This window comes from Dermacentor albipictus, unplaced genomic scaffold, assembly GCF_038994185.2.
Source record: "Dermacentor albipictus isolate Rhodes 1998 colony unplaced genomic scaffold, USDA_Dalb.pri_finalv2 scaffold_11, whole genome shotgun sequence".
In the NCBI taxonomy this organism is placed as follows: Eukaryota; Metazoa; Arthropoda; class Arachnida; order Ixodida; family Ixodidae; genus Dermacentor; species Dermacentor albipictus.
In genome coordinates, this window is record NW_027225565.1 from 12,633,254 (window position 1) to 12,657,629 (window position 24,376).

At 43.9% G+C, this 24,376-nt stretch overlaps 1 long non-coding RNA gene across 1 annotated transcript; it reads right to left on the reverse strand.

Annotated features, from left to right (window-relative positions):
* Positions 1 to 18,406: 18,406 nt before the first annotated feature.
* On the reverse strand, positions 18,407 to 20,425 carry LOC139051391 (uncharacterized). The gene is made up of 2 exons (XR_011509371.1): positions 20,154 to 20,425; positions 18,407 to 19,708 (listed from the first exon to the last, which is right to left on the reverse strand). It is a non-coding gene; the product is annotated as an uncharacterized lncRNA (long non-coding RNA).
* Positions 20,426 to 24,376: the final 3,951 nt, after the last annotated feature.

Genomic DNA, 24,376 nt, shown 5'->3' on the forward strand with positions numbered 1-24,376 from the left:
ACATTGATCTGGCGGCGCTTTAGGAAGTTGTGAGGAGTGGGGGGGGGGGGGGGGGGGGGGGTATGCCACTTGATTTCGGGGGGGGGGGGCCGGGCCCCCCCCGGGGCCCGGCCCCCCTGGGTACGTGCCTGCCCCGAGATATTTGTATTCGGCCACTCGGGGTATTTCATGGCCTTGTATTGTAAGCTCCTGATCAGTGATATCGTTGAAAAACATCCCACCGGACTTAGCTGCATTAAAACTGAAACCTAAACTGTCTCCTTCGTTTCCACAGTAATTAACCAGAGTTTGCAAATCTTCCTGGCTATCTGCTAACAGTACAATATCGTCCGCATACATTAAACCCGGTAGTCGTTGCTCAACAACCTTTTCGCCTAATCTGTACGACAGATGATACCCTAGATTGCTTCGTTGTAACCTTCTTTCCATGCTTATCATATAAAGCATGAACAGCAGCGGTGATAGAGGACAACCTTGCCTTAATCCTTTGTGAACCTCGACAGTTGTCGTACTCTTAATTCCTTCCCATGTTATTTCAACATTATTTCCTCGATATATTTCCTGTAGAAAATCAATTACCTCATGACCGATACCTTCAGCATTTAATATGTTCCACAGGAGTTCCCTATTCACGTTGTCGTATGCACCACTTATGTCCAGGAAGGCTAAATACAGAGGTCTATTTTCCGCCTTAGCTATTTCTATGCACTGGGTAAGCACGGACAGGCTATCATCTAAGCGCCTACCACTTCTGAAACCGTTCTGAAGTTCTCCGAGTAATTTATTACTTTCTACCCACGACTGCAGCATGCATATTTAATTTCACCGCCTGCATGGCCAGCCTATATATAACTGATGTTATCGTAATTGGTCGGAAGGATTTTATGTTCTTCTTATCACCTTTCCCTTTATAAATCAAATTTATTTTACTCTGTTTCCAGCTGTGCGGAATTTGCTTATTTGTTATGACTGCCTCCAATGCTTTTATCAGCGTTTCCTTGCTTCTTGGGCCAAGTTCATTAATTAAGGCTTATCTTCTTCTTCTTTCCTAGTATATCGATACTTAAAGCCTTCCTCTTTCTTCTCCAGCGGTTTACTCCTTTTGCTTCTTTTATTTTTGTTTTAACTTGATTGGAATTTCGTCTATACCCGCGGACGTGCATTTAGGAACATTTGCTTCCGCCTTTTTCCAGTTAAGATTCGTCAGTTCTAAGCTGTTTTCTATTATGCTATTCTGTGTTGCTCCCTCATTCGGGGGCGATTACCCTGTCGTCTTTCCTAAATGACTCTGCTATAACTGAACCAATGTAGTTCACAGCGTCATCTCCCTCTAAACAATTTCCTTCGGCATCGTGAATCTGTTTTCTGTGATTAGCTTTGCCCAGCCAGCTTATATGGTTCCAGAATTTTCTTGACCCCCCTTTAGTTGCATCGCGAACTTCAGCCAGCCAGCGGTCAGAGGACTGGTTTATTTTAGCCTGGACGAGGACCTGCACTTGTTGTTTCTTTTGTCGATAATATTCCAATTTTTTGCCTATTTCCTCTTCAGATAACTGCGCCCTCTTTGCTTCTCTGTGTTCCCGAGATGCCCACCGTCCTTGTTCGATGGCCTGTCTAATTTTCTTATTCCACCAACTTCGTGGCTTCCTCTTTCTTCTTCAGCGGTTTACTCCTTTTGTTTCTTTTATTTTTGTACTAATCAGTAGTTCTGATTATAATCCCACCTTTCCATGGGATGTTTCTCTATTGCTTCCTCTATGCCAGCCGCTATTTGCGCTATTTGTTCGTCATTTAATTTTGCGTACTCTTTTTGACTTCCCTGCATTTCTTTTTTGAGATGGCTCAGTGTGCGCTTGGAGTACACGCAGAGCCATCTTGCGGCAAACACAGAAGACCCCCCCCCCCCCCCTCGCAATGTACGGCGCTGCCCCTACAGTTGGAGCGCCACTCGCCCGCTTCTCAGTGAACAACAGTGAACAGACAGTGGAGATACAGGGCCAAGAAATACCTCGGGTAACAGAATATAAATACCTTGGTATATGGATAAACGAAGGCAATGGATATGTGGAAACAGGAAAAAACAATAACAGTAAAGGGGAAGAGAAATGCAGCCATAATGAAGCACAGAGCGCTATGGGGATACAATAGGTACGAGGTCCTCCGAGGTATGTGGAAAGGGGTAATGGTTCCAGGACTTACTTTTGGAAATGCAGTTTTTTGCTTTAAATCAGGGGCACAATCAGGACTTGACGGGAACCAAAGGTCAGCGGGTCGCCTCGCATTGGGCGCTCACGGGAAGACTACAAATGAAGCTGTGCAGGATTATATGGGCTGGACTAGTTTTTAAGTGAGGGAAGCTCGCAGTAAAATTGAGTATGAAGAACGGCTGAGGAATATGGAAGAAAGTAAATGGGCTGGGAGGGTGTTCAGATATCTGTACAGGAAAAATATTGATTCACAGTGGAGGAAAAGAACTAGGAAGCTTACCAGCATGTATGCGGCCTGTATGGTGGGCAATACAGCAACAAAGAAGGTCAAGCGGAAACTCAGAGAGGCTGAAATAATCTCATGGGTGGCGGCAATGAAAAAGAAACCTGCCATGAGTAACTACTTAAGAGGAAAAAACGAAATCAGGAAAGAAACCTTTTATGATAACTCAAAGGGAAGCTCATTACTTTTCCAAGCGAGATCGGGATGCCTTAGAACACGCACCTATAAAGCGAGATATAAGGGAGGAGAAGCACGTGCTTGCTGTGGTAAAGCTAGGGAAACGACAGAGCATGTTTTATTAGAATGTGATGACGTCTACCTAGCGATCGATTTAGTCACCACTGGCCTCCTTGAAGCCCTTGGCTTCAGCGGGAGCAGTGGTAAAGCAAACATGTCCGTAATAGGCATTAGTAAGAGGCAATTGCAGGATTGGTGGAAGAAAAGTAGGGAAACGACAAAATACGGAGACGTACAAAAGCACAGATCGCAATAGGGGATCAAAGAATTTGGGCGTGGTAGTTCATAGTGTTTTTTCCTTTTCTTCTTTCATTGTTTAGCCTAGGTAGGACATTGGGCACTATAGTAGCAAGAGCTTGGTGGCGCAACCCACCGCCCCGTTCCAAAGGGGACGCACATAACATCCATTCATCTCCCCTTCGTCTCGTTTGAGCGCATTGGGCCGGCTCGTGCGGGGACCGGTGCCACAGTGTACTAGAATATGAAATTATTCTAGTTGACTATACCGGTGCGAACCCAATACCCTTGCGTTTAATAAGTTTTCTCGCTCTCTCCTCTTCCAACTTCCAGCGTGCGTCACTCGAACCCTCGTGTTTAGGCGACGCGGCTCCTCTTTCCGCTCACAGCGCGATTCCTAGGCGCAGCGTCCGATGCGGGACGCCTCTGACGTGGTCGCTGCGCCGTGGCGCGTCTGGTGGGAAAGCGTCCCCTGCGATGTGCGCCGTGCAGGCACGTACCCAGGGGGGGGGGGGGGGGGGGGGGCCCGGGGGGGCCCGGGCCCCCCCCGAAATCCAGTGGCATACCCCCCCCCCCCCCCCTCCTCACCCACGCCACCACTCCTCACACATTCCTAAAGCGCCGCCAGATCAATGTTGAGACTTCGCAGCTGTTCATCGGTCAGCATTATGCTGCCTTTTTCACTCCTTTTAGATGGCGGTATAGTTAACGGCATATCTTGTAATGTGAAGGACAGTTTTCTCGTAGATTCCGCACCCGCGCGATTAACTCGAGATGCGTTCAGTTGTCACCATCTATTCAACCGTCACGCGCATAGCTGTTGCTTTTGTTAGTTCAACCTTCTTTGTTTAGGCTGATCCTGGGACCATGAGAGGGATGTGGCTATTACTCAGCTGGTCTGTACTCTCATGGAACGAGTTGCGGCCGGAGAAAACGTCAATTGCGTTTAACTTATCCCTTTGCTTCATTGTTTCCTTGAGTTACGGCTCACCCCGACGCTGACAGATGCCGGGAACCACATACACGTGATATGGGTTAGATAAGGTGAGAAATAAAATAATGTGAAAGAGCGTCCATCATGAAACCCTGCAATAACCCTTAAACCCATAAGCAAGATGACTGTCACCCGTTACCTCGTCTGTTTTTCCCTAACTGTATAGCACTTTTCGTGCAAAATTGGCAACTGGAAACAAAAATCGCAAGGAGTTGAGAAATTAAGCGATCTACTAAGGGAGAGAGCCAAGGCAACAACCAAACTGCAAGCAAAAGCGAATAATTAAAAAGTTAACCGTTGTTTATGAGAGTATTTATGGATCAACATCTTTTTATTTAAAAAGGAAGTAGAGAAAACGCCGCCGGAAGTGGAGAACAATTACTTGTTTTGAATGACGCTTCTACAGTTATTGGTCGAACGACCTCACGTAGAGACTTTTCTGCTGTGCTTATGTGGGTGTTTTTCTAACCTTTCGCAGTGAGCGCAGTACGTCTAGAACCGGAGAGTCCTGCGCTCTACGCGGTTGTATGGGACTGGCGGCCGCACAGCGTTACGCAATTCGCGGAACTGTCAAAACTGATCAACAAGGCGAAAATAATTGATATTCGAAACTATAACATGAGAAAGACTGAAGAATCCGTAAAAAAATGGACGCAGCCTGAAATCAGTAAAAAAGAAACCTGGCATACGACAAACCATGATGTATGCACTAAAAGATAAGGAGGATATTATCAGCAATCTCGAAGATATAGTAAAAGCAACGGAAAATTCTAAGCTGACCTGTATACAGTACCCACAGGAGTCACGATAGTTCAGTTAGAAACAGTCATGAACAGGATACAGAAACTCTCCTATAACTAGCGATGAGGTCAGAAGGGCCCTGCAAGACATGAAACGATGAAGAGCGGGAGGATAAGATGGAATAACAGTCGATTTAATCAAAGATGGAGGAGACATAATGCTTGGAAAACTGGCAGCTCTTTATACGACGTGTCTATCGACTGCAAGGGTCCTAGAAAACTGGAAGAATGCAGACATTATACTACTCCACAAAAAAAGGAGACGTTAAAAAATTGAACAATTATGGGACCATTAGCTTGCTCCCAGTATTATATAAAATCTTTACCAGAATAATCTCCAGTAGAATAAGGTTAACACAGGATTTTGTCAACCAAGGGAACAGGCTGGCTTCAGGAAGAGATAGTTTACAGTGGATCACATCCATGTCATCAACCAGGTTACCGCGAAATCTGCAGAGTACAATAAGCCTCTCTATGTGGCTTATATAGATTACGAAAAGGCATTTGATTCAGTAGAGATACCAGCAATCGTAGAGGCACTACATAATCAAGGAGTACAGAACGCTTACGTAAAAAGCTTGGAAAATATTGCTACATGCGTGAGGTATTTGTTTGTTTGAACGGGGCGCGAAGGCGCCATCACTCCAGAAAAGAGGAGGAAGAACGAACTGGGCTCGCGCTGTGAATCTAACCGGTCAGCGCATCAACCGTTGTTGTAAATATAATCTGTAAATAGTTTCTCGTCTTACTGACTCGCCTTTCGCGTTAGAATATCTACGAGGTTCTACAGCTACCTTAATTCTACACAAGGAAAGCAGGGGTCCGACAGGGAGACACAATTTCTCCGAAGCTATTTTCTGCGTGCTTAGAAGAATTCAAGCTATTAAACTGGGAAGGCTTAGGAGTAAAGATCGACGGCAAATATCGCGGCAACCTTCGGTTTGCCGATGACATTGTTGTATTCAAAAACAATGCAGACGAGTTACAACAAATGATTGCAGACCTTAACAGAGAGACTGTAAGAGTGGGGTTGAATATTATTATGCAGAAGATGAAGATAATGATAAATAGCCGGGCAAAGGAACAAGAGATCAGGATGGCCAGTCGGCCACTAGAGACTGTGAAGGAGTACGTTTACCTAGGTCAATTAATCAGAAGGAACACTGATCATGAGAAGGAAATTCACAGAAGAATAAAAATAGGTTGGATCGCATACAGCTGAGATTGCCAGCTCCTGACTGGAAGCTTACCATTATTATTGAAAAGTAAAGTGTGCAATCAGTACATTTTGCCAGTGGAATATGTCTAGTGCGAATGCATTTGCCAGTGCATTTCCCAGTGCATTTTGCCAGTGCATATGGGGCAGAGACTTGTGAGCAAGTTAAGGACGACGCAAAGAGCGATCGAACGAAGATTGCTAGGCATAACGTTAAGAGCGAAAGAGAGTGGTTTGGATCAGAGAGCGAACGGGCATAGAATATTCTAATTGACATCAAGAGGAAAATATGTAGCTGGGCAGGTCATGTAATGCGCCATTTAGATAACCGTTGGACCATTAGGGTTACAGAATGGGTACCAAGAGAAGGGAAATGCAATCGAGGACGACAAAACACTAGGTGGAGCGATGAAATTAGGAAATTCGCGGTCGCTAGTTGGAATCGGTTGGCGCAGGTATGCGCAGGTCAGGGGTAATTGGAGATCGCAGGGAGAGGCCTTCGTCCTGCAGTGGACATAAAACAGGCTGATGATGATGATGATTGTGGAGGAGGTGGTGGGCCCCCCCCGAAAAAAAATCCTGGGTACGTGCCTGGCGCCGTGCTGCTGGCGAGGAGTCATGCGTCTGCGTGGTGCTCCTGGAACAAATAATTAGAAAAAAACTTGTTCTGTGGGCTTAGAAGTATTGTATATGAAAACTATGTCTTCGTGTGACTCAAGAGCATGCCGAGCGAATGAGTGGGCGGTGCGAACGGGGTCCGATAACGCTATCGCGTTCCACTCTTGAAGGCGAAAAGCTTAAGCGTCCTCCAATTTTTAGTAAAGTATTCCGAAAATATTCGCATTTACGAAAAGTGACTATTTGATTCCAAGACCAAATCGAATACAACATTATTCGATTCGTTATTCAAAAGTGTCGAATATTCGCACACCCCTAATAAACACATAGGTTACATTTTACATCAAGTCATAAGATGTGGTATCCGGCTTGTGGCATTTACCTAGCAAAAACATGGCTGGACAATTCATATGAATAATCCATTGAAGGAGCTGTGTATAGTATTTATTTATACTACCTTGTTTCGTTTGTCATGGAGACTGCCATAATAATAATAATGTAGGATTGCTTAAATTGTAAAGGTTTTGAATTTAATTGATTAGTGATGATCTTCTAATTTCTACACAAATATACAGGGTGTCCCAACTACCATGCACGAAGATTTAAAGAAGAGAGCAATTACATTACTCAGAGAAAACCTAGTGCATATTGTTTCCAGTACAATGGACCAGCCACCAGTAATTGTTTCTTTACTGGGATTTAATTAGATAATTTTATTATCTAACTCGAGAAGTACTGTCCTAATTACCAAAGCGTCAATGAGGCATTTGTAAGCACCCCCAAAGTATTTTCAGCGACATATTAATTAAATACAATTTTTTTCCAACTGATAAAGAAACACCGTGAAATATGAAAAATACAAGGTGACTGCACTCCCATCTGCATCATAAAGCAGCACCCTCAAATAAGCTGATTGAAAGCAACTGCTTTGCCTGTCGCAAATCTGAAGAGACAGTACATCATCTTGATAATGGTATGGAAAGGAGGCGAGAAATAAGAACATCAAAATTGGATTTAACTGCTCTTTCTGCGCATGTGTAAGGAGCAGTGGTTGCGAGAGAGAAATGTGCGGACTTTCTCTCCTCGAGATTTGTCTTCACCTAGGTATATGGGGGAGCAGAAGTAGCACCACTAGCAAGTTTCGTGGCTTCGCAGCAATTCCTTCCTCTCATTTCTACGTCAGAATAATTATCCGTCTCTCAAGGACGACTAATTACATTGATAACAAAAGCCCCTTGACAACGCAGCCAGATTTGCCGAAGCGCTGCTTTGGCCATGTACGAAACACAAAAAGCAATGGAATAGGCATAGAATGTTTCGAAATTCCGGCTCTGCTTGCACCGCATTGAACGAGTGCTTCAGACCAAAGCTAAATTAAAGTGACGGTTTTATTTTTCATGAGAGTGTATACGTGCTGTAAAAACTGGTTCGTGGCAAAAATAAAAGTGAAATGAATAGACCGGGGAGTGACCCATGTGTAGAGAAAAGGCAAAACTGATGCATCCCAAGAAAGTAAATCCAGCATTTCCAAGTGTGCTTAATGGGCCATCGGGATGTCTGCACAGAAAAAGAAAGAAAAGAAAAAGAAAACCAGATTTCAGTGTGTGCTTATTATCTGTGCATATGTAAGCACCGTTGAACACCAGCTGCCGCCTAGAGGACGTGTTCGAATAGGTCCTCTTCTGTGGCTATGCAGTACTGAGTCTGCTTTATCACATCTTCAGTGGCTTTGTTGATAACTGACGCTGGAATTCTATGACAGACATCTGTTATCCTTCCCTTGAGCTCATCTGACATCGTCATCTCAATCATGTAAACACAATCTTTCACATAACCCCCCAAAAAATAAATAAAATGGTGACAGATGACCTAGCTGGCTGACCAATTTACAGGCCCGTGCTTTGCAATCCATTGTGTACAAAAAGTCGTATCCAGCCAGCTTCGTGCCTGACTACTGCTGTGTGCTGGTGTCCTGGGGCATCTTGCAGGTACCACAGAAGTGGAAAACGTGACAGCGAGACTTCAATGAGAAATTCATCCGCTACCCCTTCAAGGATTTCGTCCATGTAACGCTGTCCAGACAGTGAGTGATCGAAGAAGATGGGACCGATTGTAGCACCAGCGTAAATTCCGAACCACATATTGAATGACCACTGGTACTGGTGCAGAGTGTGCTTTACCCAATATCAATTGGAGTCACTCCAATAGTGTGCATTATGCAAATTTACCTAGGCGTTTCTGCAAAAATTGGCTTCATCTGTGCACATGATGTGGCTCAAAAAGTCCGGTGACTCATTGGCTTTTGTGAGGACAAAATTTGAGAAACTTAGATTATTCTGCATGCCCCTATGTTCCATTCATTGGTGCAGGTTAAGGTGCTATGGGTGAAAGGCCAAGTCACTTAGAATCCTCCAAACCGATGACTTGCAAATTGGTACTTGGGCAGCCAGGTCTTGCATGCTAGCATGAGGGTTTGAGGCCATCAATGCCAGAACATCCATGCGTAGGCTATAGGATTCAAAAGATGGAGTCCTCCGCCGCTGTTTCTTGAAGCTGCTGGTTTGTCTCAGGTTTTTATAATTTCTGATGATCGTCGATGCATTTGGTCTAGCACCTCACTTCCATGACTGATATATCTATGTGGCATTCCTCTTGTTGCCATTTGCAGCTCCCAAGACAACGATCATATTTTCCTTCCCATTAGAAAAAGACATGGCAGTTGGGACGAAACAAAACACACCTTTAAACCATCCGTGCACTTTATCTATGCTAAGACAACAGCTATCACAGCATATTTCCAACTAACACCAAACGCGACACATTGCTTCGGTCGGGGCATAGCAAATAAGGCACTAGCTCCATCATGGAGTTTTTTTCTTTATTTCCTTTATTTCGTTCTGGCTAACTCAGAGGGAGCCTGTTCTAAGGCGCTGCTTTATGATGCGAGTGGGAGCGCAGTCGTATATTTGTATATCGTGGTTTATTTATCAGTCGGAAAAAATTAATACGCAATTAGTAAGTCGCTGAAAATACCGCAGTTAGATATCACTTGGGGGTGCCTACAAATGCCTTATTGACACTTTAATAATTAGGACAGTACTTGTTGAGTTAGATAATAGAAATTAAATAAACCTCAGTAATGAAAAAGTTACTGGCAGCTACTCGCTGTACTTGGAACAATATGCATTAGGTTTTGTTTACCGCAATTGTTCCTTTTTAAAACCTTGGTGCATGATATTTGGGACACCCTGTATAAGAAAAATTTTTGGTGGAAGCCACAGGGTTAGGTAGGCCACATTGCTGTTTTACCACATTCATAATTTAAAAACCAGTCGCCAGGGCATATTGTAAATGAGAGAAGTGAATTGTGATTGTGTCTGCTCATAAGAGTGAAGGTACAGTAACAGTGGAACTACATGTGAAAAGATTCAAGCATAATCTTTGGTTCAATATACATACTATTCATTCGGAAAGGGAAGCAAGAATTACAAGCATCACACATTGCATTGCTTTAGTAATGTAAACTTAGTGAAGTACATTGAAACGAGACAGTATTCCACATAAATCGATGACAAACCTGAAGACGGCCGGCAGGCAAGGCACCCTTGTTACATAGTTGAAAGTTACTGAGCGAAAGGAAGTCTCTAGATTTCTACAGGCTTTTTAGCAAACCGTACATCTAAGAGCTTGGCAGTCTTGTGTGGCATTTCTGTGACATCTAGCAAGTGTTAACGAGAGAAGAAGGGCAACTGAGGGGCTCTATTTTGTGTTGTGCGACACCTACTTCAGAAGGCATGGTCCTGCGAGACCTCCATTGTGAAGCAATCAGGAACCAAGGAGCTTGGGAGAAACATGCCATGTACTGAGCCAGAGATTTCAGAGGAAATTTCGCAGCTATCCCTACCAATTTGTGTGGTGTTTTACGGAATCGCTGGATTGGGCTTACAGCAGAATGCTTGTATCCTACACGTCACACAATGGTTCGATTCACAGCCATGGTGAGGTTTTTTTCCCGCTTGCGACTAATGCCATGCATATATCGTCTCTCCCAAAAATTCAGGTAACTTTGTGTAGGTGGCTATTTGAAGTAAAAAAAAACGTGGTCTACAAGCTTGCTCAGTAGCTGGTGCCACTATGCAGCAAAAATTCCTTGTGCAGCGAAATCATTATGAACAGAGGTTGCAGGAATGGCTGCAGGTACTTCGAACTGAGTTGGCCCAAGGTATGCAGCCTATATCTGCTTTTCCCTGCAGGCTCTAATAGTTGCTGCTACTGTTTGTATAAATGTTGTAAACTACTACTCAAAAGTGTTGAACAATGAATTGTGATATAAGAATTGAGTATACTATATGACTCAAATTTGATATTTCAGATATGTCATACTAGATTGAGTAATTCATAACAGACTGCGATAAAAAAAATAGAGCAATAGCAAGCTTCATGAAAAAGGAGATACTGCTCCCTTGTATTATTTGTTATCTTTCACCACGTGCGTATGCATAATCAGATTATTTTAGCAGGGAGACAGCCTTTGGTGTAACACGTGCTGCAGCACAATGCAACAAGGGGGCAGAGCAGATGTCAGGCACAACAAGCGAGGGAAATTACGAGCCCCTCAAGCTTAAATTATGCGTGGAGCGATACAGCATTGCAGCTGCGATATATACCATCATTTTTGAAACTCAATTATATAGACATTCAAGGTGCATTTGCAGCATTGTTGTTGGCGCTACCATGTAGTCCCAGGTGTGATGGTGCATGCACGACCCTACCTGTCCACGGAGTCTACTTGGCCTATGCAACGCATGTTTGAGGTCACATTAGCTGCTGTGGGTGCCAGGACAAGCATGGAAAGGCAAGCCGAGAAGGCTGGTGGCTTGATCCATACCGTCTTCCCATATGACCAGTGCTCACGGTCACGTGATCTGTTCAGGTTTGAAGCAATGTTCAAAATGGTGAAGGGAGCAACAGCAAGCGATGTTTGCTTTGGCACAAGCATATATGCTCCCAGCTGCTGGCACTTCCAACACACCAGTGTTCCGACGAATGTTCGTAGTCACTGAGAGAACTCTGTTCATCTGTGTCTTTGGGCACACATGTTTAGTAAGCAACGGTTTATTACAGTTCATACTGCCCGTAATATATGAGCCTTACTTAGAGTAATGGCATTACATTTTGCTCTTTCTGTTAATGCTTCGCCTTTTGGGCTACACTGCAAAATTTTTTTTTATACCATCACATTCTAGTTTGCGAATTTTACTGCGAGGACTGCACTCGGACCAGCCGTTGAACTAATGTAAAGGTTTATTAACATTTTGCATAGAAATCAGCTCAGAAAGTGGCGACTTTCATCAAATCATTCAGTAAAAGTGATTTTGGAACAAAAGAATGTTCAAACAGCATGCTTCATGGCCAATGCACTGCACTATATAAAGCACACTCACAAGGAGAAACAGTAGCTGATGAACCGTTGTCTGACACCACATCTTCCTTTTCTTCTTGTCACGTGCTGCCATGTACACTAGTGGACAAAAACATATTGCAATTTGCTGTCCTCTGAGCTAGACTACTCTGAAAGAAGTCGCTGTGTCACCTCGTACCTCTAGCCTTACACAATAGCCTCTTGAACACTCACCAAACCTTATTTTTATTATGTAGGCTACCCACAGCCTAGAAAGCTTGCATATTCAAAAAATGTATCACAATGAAACCATACCCATCAACCAGTATGTCACAAAACGCAAATGTGAGTCAGAAAGGTTAAGGATAACAAGAGGGATTAGTCTAGCAACAGGCTCTACATGCTAATCCAGGTGCAATAGGTGATAATTAAAGAGAATGAGAAAAAAAAGCAAGAAAAGCACACACATAACACAAACAAGCAAAATGTACTAGCACACAAACTCAATATAGGCAACAATAAGCACCATGAAATGAACTAAGTAAAAAGTGGAGCTATGGCAGCAGCAACAAAGAAAATTTTATCCCTTATTGTCCGCCAAGTGTAAAAAGGCCACATACTATAGGACAATATTGAAAACAGCAACCAATTGCTCTTTAAGTGCACATGAATTTTTCACAAAGCACAATTTATTTCATTCACTCACTATTGATGTTCATGGCCTGTACTTCATAATGGGAAACAGATGAGGCAACATCTTGCAATGTTATCCCCAGCCACGTTGCCACTGCTGCTTCCTCTTTACGTATGCACCCTCATCTGCCTTGCTTGCTCATCTAAAATATAATGGAAAAAAGAAGACTGTGCCAGAAAATGATAAAAGCCTGTTCTCAGTAGCTTTCTTTGTACTTTCATCATTAGCCTATTTGATGTCCACTATGGGACACAGGGCTGTCTCATGGATCTCCAATTACCCCCATCTTGCGCCAACTGACCCCTTCTTATGCCTGCACAAATTTCCCAATTCATCGCACCACCTAGTTCTCTGCCATGCTCGACTGCACTTCTCTTCTCTTGGACCCATTCTGTAACTCTAACAGATAACCTGCCATCTGCTCCACGCTTTACAATGACTGCCACACTCCTTTTCTTTCTCTTCATTTCAGCTAGAATATCGGCTCTGCCATTAGCTCTCCAATCCACACTGCTGTCTTACCATCTCTTAATGTTACACATATAATTTCTCATTCTATCGCTTCTTAGCTTCTTCTCAAGCTTCTTTTGTACTTTGTTTAAAGTTGCACTGCTTCCAATCTGTTGTCAACGTCAGATGAAGGAGCACCGTTCGCACAGAAACATTGGGTCCAATAAAACCAACTGGTTGGTCACATTATACTTGGTTTGCAAAGAGAAATGAAAGCACTGAAACTGTATCCAGGTTTATAGCACCGATGTGTTGTTTGCCATATAAGTGTTCCCGATTAACCGACAAAGTATTGCGAGAGCGTGCACCTACTCGCCCCTTCAACTTTGGGGCAACTGTGATGTGCTTGCTGGTGCAGATGTCCGTCACCATGCCAGGCAGCTGCACCACGCATTGTATGGGAGTTTTACTTGAAGGTCAGCAAGGCAACAGGTTGTCATGCACTCGAAGTTACAAAAGAAACTTGCAGGGAAGCTGGATATAGAAAAAACTTAAGGGATCCATGCATAGCTGGATCACTATTTTTTTTTTTTTTTGGCAGCCTGGATGCACTGAAGATAGCTAGATTTGACTGCGATGTAGCTATATACTAACACAGAGAATAAGCAGCAGTTGTCAAGCGCTTTATATCTTCTACTATAGCGCCATCTACTGCTGTGTTCTTACAAGTTAGCGTGTGCAAAAAAAGTAAAAAATTGGCAGGCTTTAACATCTTGAAGTTGCACAGTGGGGCTACGAGGGATACTATAATGGGGGGTTTTGACCACACGAGGATTTTTAACATGCACCCAAAGCAACATACATTGTATACCAAACAGCTCCACAACTCACATTACTGAATCAGTCACAAAGTGCTACAGCAACTCATGCTCACTCATTTTTAATCTACTGCTTTATTTTTTTCATGTGCTGCCGAACAAGTGACCCCACCATAATTAGCAACCTGCATGCGGCGACACTGCATTCTGTCATGCAGGTTCTGATAAATGTGTAGTGCATTGCGCAAAACAAACACCGCATGAACAGTGATGCTACGATGATGTATTACAGTGCATATTGTGTTCAATACTATGTGCCGTGGTACAATTACGTGGCTACGTCTACACAGCAAGCATATCAAAGAAATTTACTAGCAAAATTTGGTAGCACCTTAAGAGTGCTAATGTAGGCCACAACAGTTTGGAGGTGAATGAACCGCAGAGAACAGGCAGTGAGTACTAAAGGAACACTGAAGAGAAAGTTAATTCGAGCGGCATTATTAAATTACCTTTCTTCAATTCCAAAAGGAGCCACCCTTACCATGAGAGGAGGTTTGGTACGCCAGAAAAGTTGCAAAAAACAAGACAGGTGCCAATGTTGCCATGAGGTTCCCACACCAGCTTGTTATGACATCGTAGATTTTGATAGCGTTTGCTCGGGCCTACTTAATTGGTAAAGACGGACGGACTATATTACATTATACAGGAGCCATAGACTGAACTTGGCAAGCTAGCAAGCTTTTACTGCACCACAGCGGCCCAAATGCGACGAAATACTTTCAAATCGGCGATGTCAGACTGACATAACAGCATTGGGCTTTTGGTGCAAAAACCTAAAAATGCAACTTTGGCCTCCATTTTTTCTTCTAGCGATCAACCACTTACCATGAGATTAAAAAAAATATAGTTTTTAAAGAATGCCGTGTCGGTGTAAACTGGACTAATGTTTCTCTTTAGTGTCCCTTTAAACTGCTGCGTTTTCATCTTCACTAGCTCAATACATTAACAGGGAATCTCTTTAAAATTTTTACAATGCACTCTTGCCTACTTACAGTGTAGCCTTGGACATCTACTGTACTCTTCGAAGACAAATTTTGTTTCAATGTGTGCCACTGTTTTTGACTGGAAGGTCCGGGGCAGTAACACACTGCTACAACTTATATAAAAAGACCTGTAAATGTATCTGCCACTGCTTCTAACACAAGCTAAAGGTCATGGTGTGCGTTGATGCCCTGATAGCACAGCCACTGCCAAAACAAAGATGGCAAGCTGACAATTTGCAATAATGTGACAAGATATTTGCTGCTTTACACAAACTTCCTATGGCTTCCCATTCTGGAGTGAAAAGAGCTAAGTATTTCCTGCTGTTTCCCCAAGTCACAAAACCAGGATGTGCACAAATTGTAAAATGTGTTTTTGCAATGTGGATAAGGTTCAAAGATTTTTGAATGCCTCTTTAGGGACTGCTGTGAACAAGAAGTAATAGAGCCAAACTGCAAACGAAAAAAAAAAAGAAGGCACAAGATGCACCTTAAAGAGTGGTGCACATAAACGAGACACGCCTGCTACATCAAAGTGAACTTCGAGAACTTCTATTATGAGGTTATGCAGCAGGGCAAGTACACACTTTGAAAATTTCTATGAAAACCACAAGTCCACAGACCTAGCACAAAGCACATGACCAACACAATTATGGTTGCCTCATGTGCGACTTCCTGTTATGGCATCTGCTGTGACTTCTTTATAAGCTATTGTGACTGAAGCTGCAAGTGTGCACAGAAAACCAAATTTGGTATGTTAAAGAAAAAAAAAGGAACACTGCCTTAACTTGCTACACTGTACCCTACAAGTTTGCCTTAAATGCATACATATTCTTGCCATTTTTATCCAATAAATTGGAAAATTTCCAGCATTCATGCAGGAAAGTATGGAAGTACTATTAGCTACAGGTGATTTATATGAATCAGGCACATTAAATGCACATGCACCGCTCTGGAGTGAGGCCAACACACCCTTCTGTTAACCAGTCTCCTATACACAGGTGCTAAATATTTGGCACAAGTTCTGTGCCAGTCAAAGGTTCTGATTTTGCTTGAGCTAAAGGAACAGCCTTGTGGCAAGATGGAAGTTCACATATTGCCATATGCAAGCTGGAAAGCACATTTAGGTCATGCATAGCTAAAACTGAAAGACGAGCAGCAGTTTGTGTGCCTTGCATGTTGCCAATACAAACAAGACAAAGCAGTTACAGGAAAGTGGTGACTCGACGCAATTAACATTGGGTGAACAAGGAAAGCCGCAGCCTGGAATACAGACATTTCGACAAAGGGACTTCTTGAAACCCTCTGACGAAATAGAAGTCCCTTTATTGGAGTACTGGCTCCAGGCTGAAGCTTTTTTTCTTTACCTGCTGTTAATCATAACATGTGTCTGGTTCTTCTGAAGCGTACATGCAGCTTTGCTATGGTGGAGCATAGATAGAATGTAAAGCGCACGCATTATTGAGCTTTAATTAATAAAGGGAAAATCAGACACCTACCCATTTGTAGCAATTGCTACAAAGGAAACCCATACAGGTTCCTCCAAAAAACCCCTCACAGTTGATGCTTTTTTTGTTTCTTTTTCCTTCAACTGTGAGGCTTTTCTTTCGAGGAACCCGTATGGGCTTCCTTTGTAGCAATTGCTACGAACGGGTGGATGTCCGATTTTCCCTTTATTAATTACTTCTCTCCACCTTGCAGGTTTCCGCAGAGCTATTACGTCACTATTGAGCTTTGCTCGATGCATGAATAATCACTGTGGTAGTTCCTAAACTTCACACACAGTTAATTTTTTAAAATACATTTTAATACATTCACAAAAGGAGTTAAAAATGATGCAAAACTGCCTAAGTTCCATCATGACCATTAGTTCTTTCTTTTTTCTCTCAACTTACACTAGAACTCGAGTGCAATTTCTCTGCATAATAGAAGAGATAATGCTGCTTTGTGTGCATGGGAAGGATTCTGAAAAACTTCACATACGTTTCAGAAGAAAAATAACAGCCTTGCATTCTTCTGCACATTAGGAGGAAATGCATGGTTTTTTCATTGTCATTTCATGTGTTAGCAGCAAAAGTATATTTCAACCTCCACATCAATAAATTTACCGAGGCAAACCTTCCCTTAAAAGGCCCCTCATCATGTTTTTGCATTGCGAACAGACAACTGCAGTGCGTAATCACGCAATGGTGATTGTGTCTGCAATATGTTACACTGATTGATGTACACTGCAAGAACAACTGAAAATTCTAACATAAAGCCTGCACACCCTTCTTATCGAGACAGTCACTGCGGCTGTAAGCAAGATGCCATCATGCGGGTGGTGCTTTCACGCCACACGCATGCTGTCTGAAGCGTACAAAGAGCCTACAGCAGTGGGAAGAAACCTGGGACTCCTGTCAAGTGCACAGTATGCAGAATTCTCTGGAAACGCACCATGCAACAAGGGAGGTCGACTGAGGGGGGAGTGATGGGTTGCAACAAAAGACAAGGATGTGTATGAATGCTGCTTGTCGGCACTTGTCGTGGCGAGAGAGCCTCCTTAGCTTGCCTGCCTAGCTTGCTTTATAACGCCTCTTTGCTTCTATCTTCGGCTACTACTAAACCCTTTCTTAAAAATTACTCTGGTAAAGCACTCCCTGGATCGCCCTTTACAACTCTTGGTGTACACCAAAATGCCGACAGGGCCTGCCGAGGGGGCTCTTTAAAAATTGGCAGAAATGGGAAGGGAGAGCAGGCAGCTGGCATGACGGATGTCTCGACTAAACTTCCACGCAGCAGCACAATATCCTAATTCCACAACTGGCGAACCATCATAAAAGATTAACAGCTCTTTTACAATAATGCATTACCTTGTTCCTCTACACCATTTTGTGCGTAAAACTGCAACTTGATAGCATTTTTTTTTTTTTGCCTGTGCATCATGGTGGCAATACTAGAGAAGCTAGTTATTGTGGACCATTCTGCTGAAAAACCTTGTGAGCAGCTTGAGGCAAATACAAATGCAATCATATTAGCTTATTGGCACCTTAAGCTAATACTTTTGGATAATTCACGAATTTTGACATTGCACATTAACTGTGCTTTGGGCAATTTTCCTCAGTACCCTGGACGTAAAATGCAATTTCCTAGAAAAGGGGCTACTAGCCACACTAATTTCACTATTTGTTCTCAAGCACAGGCAACACATTTCACATTGCGGCTTGCCACAGTGACACCAACATGCGAAGGTTGTGGGATTGTTCCCCACCTATGGCAAGTTGTTTTTTCATCCACTTTCATTTCCATTAATTTATAGTTTCATTTCATTTATTAGGCTCAAGTAAGCTTCCCTACGTTGTCCTTGGTGTCAGTGTTTCTTGGCTTCTTATGATATGACATAAAAAAATCGGGGCCCCTTGGTTAACCCCCTTTCTTCTCGTTTACCAACATGTGTATTACCAAGAAGCAATAGCTTAAAATTTTTTTTTCCAGCCCACATTTTTCACTAGTCTGCTCTGCACAAAGGGACAAGCCTACAAAATAAGTTTTGTTTTTGACTGACCGACAGTAGCAACATGTTTTAGAGAGCTCGTGAACCACACACACAACATCAGAACAATAACCATCTCAGTATCTTGTCTTATGAGGTAAACATCACATTGTTTTTAAATCAAGGCGACACTTTCATGTGGTATTGTAGGATTTAAGGAACGTGTTGTACTCGGGCATAGGCACACCAGTAACACGACTTCAGATGGGCATGCTGTGTATGCCCTAATTCCCACATTGCCACAGGCCAGTGCACTCAGATCGCAAATGTGGTGTTTACCTCTGGTCTTTGCAGTTCATTTCACAGTGGCTTCATTTCGGCACAGAAAGCAACTTAACAGAAAAACAAATGGGCATGATCACCACCCTTTCAGCACTGTAACACACAGAGAAAGAAATACAGTCTTTGATCTATTTAAAAGGACACAAATCGAGGATCATGAGGCTAAAAAGAGTTGCGATCTGCGTTTTCAACACTACAGAAGTTTTAACATACCATGTCCAGAAAATGTTGTAAAAGGTGCTTGGGAAAAGTCTTTATATGCAGAAAACACACAGTGCCACCGCCTTATGTAGATGGCACATAAGTGTCTGTTGCAGCAATGAAGTGTTTGCATATCAATAAGAAGAGGTCACCAAACACACAGTGGCGTCAATTCGAGACCTGCATGGTTTGCATGAGTTGAAGAGATGGGCCTGCAAATTCAAAGTATCAAGTGAACAGTTCCATGAGAAAGACTAGATTGGGCCTGCTAAAAGCTGCTGGCCGTGGATCACAATGGGCGGAACTGTGTCAGTAACATGCTCCCATTTAGAAAAGAAAAAGAGAGAGAGAGGAAGGAGTCATATGCTGCCTTCAAGCCTCTATTTTTGGTCACAGCGACGACTGCACTGTTAGGCCATGACTACATGATGCTGCAAATCTGACTCTGAAATGACTGCTGGTCAGCACGAACTCCTTCCTTTACGTCGACATATGGCTTTCCCGTGCCACTGTACGCGTAGCACTTCTTCGTCTCTCCATAGGAAAGAAAACTCGAAGGTCGCTGTTTCTCGCGACGTTCCTGGAACAGGACATGTGCCGTGTCTTCATAGCGTCTTTTGATGTCTCCCACAGATTCAGCAATGCCAGGAACTGGAGCCGCCTTGTTCATTCCCTCTGGTGCTTTTAAAAGATTGCTCCTGCAAAACAAAAGTCTTGCCTGAGGGTACTGCTCCTGTTAATAAAACATGACAAACCAACATTTCGGAAGCCGTTCGAAAACAAGAAGAATGCGAACTATGTGGGTTACATATTGCAAAATATTTGCTTTGGAAGAAAAATGCAGAAATGAGGTCTTCCCAATCCTCTATATGCAATTAGAAATGATCACAAGTCAACCGTCGTATTTTCATGCAGTACGTAAGAGCCAGTGAACCAATGTTCTGGCATACAACTTCTAAAAGACTGTTGACATGGCTTGGCGGACAGACTTCTCCCTGTTATCACACATAATAAAAACTATAAGGTCACCATAAGTAGGAGGAAGGCGACGGTATTGTTCAAGAATGAATTTGACAAGACAAAGCTGCATGTTAGAGCCACGAGAACAGGAAACGATGCCACCAACAGAACATTTAAACGTACTTAGTCTCTTCGTCAGCAACCGGTGAGCCGTGTGAAAAAACACCGATGCGTTAAGTTCTCCTTATTTGGAGAAACGCGTTTGTATTTTGTTGAACACTGATTAATGTTGATAACATTCCGAAATCTTTCGAAGCACTGTCGAAACTGAGCTAAATGGACTCGGCGGTTTGGCGTCTGCAGCCATCATGAACACGGTTGCCGACACTTTGCCGACGTCTGCCAACCAAATGGTTTTGCGATGTCCTTATAGGTGGCAGTAATGGCAGGTAAAACATGGCGAAACCTATACAGTATGAATAGTATAACTACAGTGCCTAGAATATACTATTCTAGGCACTATAGTATAACATATTCAGGGGGCTATTGAAGAGGGGGGGGGGGGGGGGGGGGCTTAGTGTAGCAATACATCACTATGGCTAGTGACGTACAGCCAGTACAGCGTCTTCCGTATTTGGCCGGTGGACTTTACAAAATTCCTGTCCACAAACTACTCGTCTAATCGAGAGCAAACATCGCTCAAAGGGAAGACTATTGTACTCTAAGTTGTTTGAGATGTATATAAACATCGGCACTTGCCTGCATTTTGTAGAATGAAGCAGAAATTGCTTTCGGCTAAGAGCAAACGGGAGCCAAGCTGCTGATTTAACAGGTTGCGCCATCTGGCAGACAGCGAGGGAAACAACTTCTCGGCTCGGGAAGCGCGCTTGCTTCGAAGATGCAGCAAATGCAGTTCGTATGCCCGTCGAAAAAATGTCGCAAAAAAGAGTGGCAGACGAACTACGCCGATGGTCGGCTAAGGTGTCGCGTTGGCCGAGTCAATGCCTCCTTTACTAGATGCCAGCCGCGTTGCTCGCTTTCCCATTGCGGCGGCGGTTTCCTTAGTTGAAGTTAGTTCAGCGTAAATTCCGTGAGGCGGCGCTCGTTGCCTTTTCAACTTCCGGCGGATGTGGCAGCGGCGGTTGAATGCTCTGCGGGCGCTTTATATGCACGGGCGTCTGTTAGCGAGCGTTATCGCGGGCCTCCGAGATGGCAACAAACGCCATGGTAATCTCGGAGGCCGCAGCACGTGAGCTAGGTTGCAGACGTCTGCCACAAGCGGCGCTCGTTGCCTTTTCGCGGAGGAGAGAAAAGGAAGAAGGCCAGAACCAAGTTTACGGACAACGCGGCTGGCATCTAGTAAAGGAGGCATTGGCCGAGTATGAGAAAGGGCCGTGCCGTTCAGGTACAAATTCCTTGTCTCTTACCGCGAATTCAAAACCCTTAAACAACGGCGCTCATATTTCGCATTATGGAGTTTCGTAATCGTCGGTGAATTGTTCGCATAAACATCGTTAATGTTTCAGTCCCAATAATTTTTTACCGCTTTTTATCTGGTCGAGATTGGTTAAGGACTTCAAGTTTATTTTTCTCGCCTCACACAGAATTTACTCTAATTACGATTTCTATATCGCAAGCCGAAAGGTTGCTGCAAATAATGAGATATCTCACGTATTTTGATCAGGAGGGCCTCAATGCTTAATTTAGGTCTGAACATTATCAAAAAGTGAGCTTATCGCGAATTCTTAAGTAATTATCTGGATAATTACTGAAATTAATTGTCTAACATTATGTAAAGCATAAATCATAGATACTGGAACGAAAGCGGTAAAAATATTCTGTATGATACATATGAACGATGTTTATGGAAAATTTAATAACACGCATAATTCTTCGTTGTTTTATTGAGCCACTTAAACACGCAAAATTAATAAATGTGTTCGTCTATGACGGAACATAAAAGAAACACCCAGTAGAATATTCCAAAGTAAGATTTGTCATCACTCGCTGTGGTTTCTTAGTGGCTATGGTGTTGGACTGCTAAGCACGAGGTCGCGGGATCGAATCACAGCCACGGCGGCCGCATTGCGATGAAGGCGAAATCCGTAAACACCAGTGTACATAGGTTTAGGTGCACGTCGGAGAAGCCCGTGACCGCTGATTCCGCAGTATACCCAACTAGCGCGTACCTCATAATCACATCGTGGTTTTGGCACGTTAGACCCCATGATTTATATAAGGCTTGTCATTGTGTCTACATTCACACTCGACTTTAAAAGATCTACGACATTTACTTCTTCGTGAAAACTTCAAAGAGGGCCTACGTCGCGAAATTACTTTTTTTTTTTTTTATCCTGAAAAATATCTTGGTGAGACCTGTAGCTCATTGACACATTGCAACTCTGCCAGGTTTTTCCTAGACAATCGGCGAGGGTCGCGTTTAGGTTCTGGGACGGAATGCATTTCAAGGTAAAACAAGGCTATCGAAGGAATACGTTGCCGCAGAAAGTACTCCAATGCGTTCAGCAGGAGCGGAGTTCTTGCCCATCAAACACGCACTTCGCGGTGCTTCCGCTCCTTCTTCAATGTCTTGCACTGCGAAGGGTACGGTGGAGCGGGACGTGTTCACAACGCTCCGCCTGCTGAAAGTCACCGTAGAGAACAGCACACTTCTGATTTTTGCGCCTACGACGCGCCAAACTTAAGCCAAACGCGGCTGTCTTCACCGAGCCGCAGTGCGATTAGCCAGTGGGCTCGTGGCGGTATCTACGCCACGTAGCAGACCGCAGCTACATGCAACTGGAGTGCACATGCGCAGTTGCACGACAGGGCTTGAGCGCGTGTTCGCGCTCATACGCTCGTCTGGCCGTGCTACGTACTGGCTTTGTACTAACTAGTCGAAATTAGCGAGCTCCGACGGCTACGCCACACCGAAAAGCAAGGAGGCCAAAGTTTAATTGCTCCGTCGGCTTCTTCCGGAAATACGCAATGATTATCCAAACTCGAAAGTAGATTTTTGATTACTTAATCCTGTTGATTAAACTTCGTAAACAAATATAGGCAGTAGCAGTACACCCGAAGCTGCCGAGAAAAGCAATGATCAATAGTTATAGAGATGCCGACTCAAGGCTCATGCTTGCATGTTGTCTTAGGCAAACTGCGTTCTTGGACTGCGTTTCTGAACGATATATGTTTATATAACTTTAAGAATGCATTATAAATTCACTAATTAAGCAAAGAAGTGAAATGATTTAGTGCGAAGAGTAAGTCTTTTAATTAAGCTCGCTGATCGCTTATCATACTTATCTGTAGGTCGTTGATTTCTTGACAAAATCTTGACTGTTGAGTTCTATCGAAGGGAGTCTGGCAATTGCTCGCTTGTACGAAGGAACCAAAAAGAAATGAGAGGCCCACGCCCTCCGCGGACTAGGAGAAGTGTGTGGAAGAAGTGATGTGGTATTTTCTCAATTTTCTTGCTTTATTTTTTTTTCGCTGTATCCGCCATGTTCTCGGGCCACAATGGCGGGCTTCGTTGTGGTTGTGTGCGTTCACACGTGTTGCCCCGTGGGTTTAGTACGGTGGCAAAGGCGTCGCGAGTGCTGGATTGCGTTATATCCCTCGTGTGTTGTACCGCGCTGTGTTATGTAGATTGTGCTCTCCCAACTGTTGTTGTGGCCAGGTGGGACTGGAGGAAGTAAAAAGCGCGAAACGAGCGCCCATGCAACGCCGTGCACCACGCCCCGGGCGAAGGACGACGTGGGGATACTTTTCCGCGTCTTCGGTGGATTCATGCTAACTTGTCATCACGGACTGAAACCGCTGTGCTTCAGATTATTTACTATAAGCACCTTGCACGTCAATGACGGCTGTGCACAGTGTTCGTGCTTCTGACAACGGAGAATGCATTTGTGGCACGTAAAACAGCCATGTGGAAGGATGGGAATGAAGCGGCTGCTGCGAGTAATAAAGGGACGAACCCCCTTTACTGCAGTAATCGTGTCTGTGTGCTCGAGAGGCGTAGGGAAGTGAACGTTGGCGGATGCGGTGCAAGAGTGAACAAGGCTCGACAGAAGAGCGTACACGTAGGCCCGGTCAGCGCGCTAGCCGCAAGCGCATACTGCTCGGCGCCGCGGAACTTTGTTTCGGTGAAGCTTCACTTACCCTGAAACATTACACCTCAGGCCGCAGTCGGTGTATCTAAACGCGCGACCACGTTCCCTGCCGGAGTGTTCGTCGCGGTGCGCTGTGGCTCGTCGCGCCTCCGCTGGGAGTGGCCGCCCGGAACGTGTTCATATTGTTACGCGCTATTCCCGCGCACTGAAGCACGCATCCTGGCGAGCATGAAAGAATGCGCCAGAAAGACGGTGAAGACGACGAGCAGAGCAGCGCTCGTGTTGTTCTGCCAT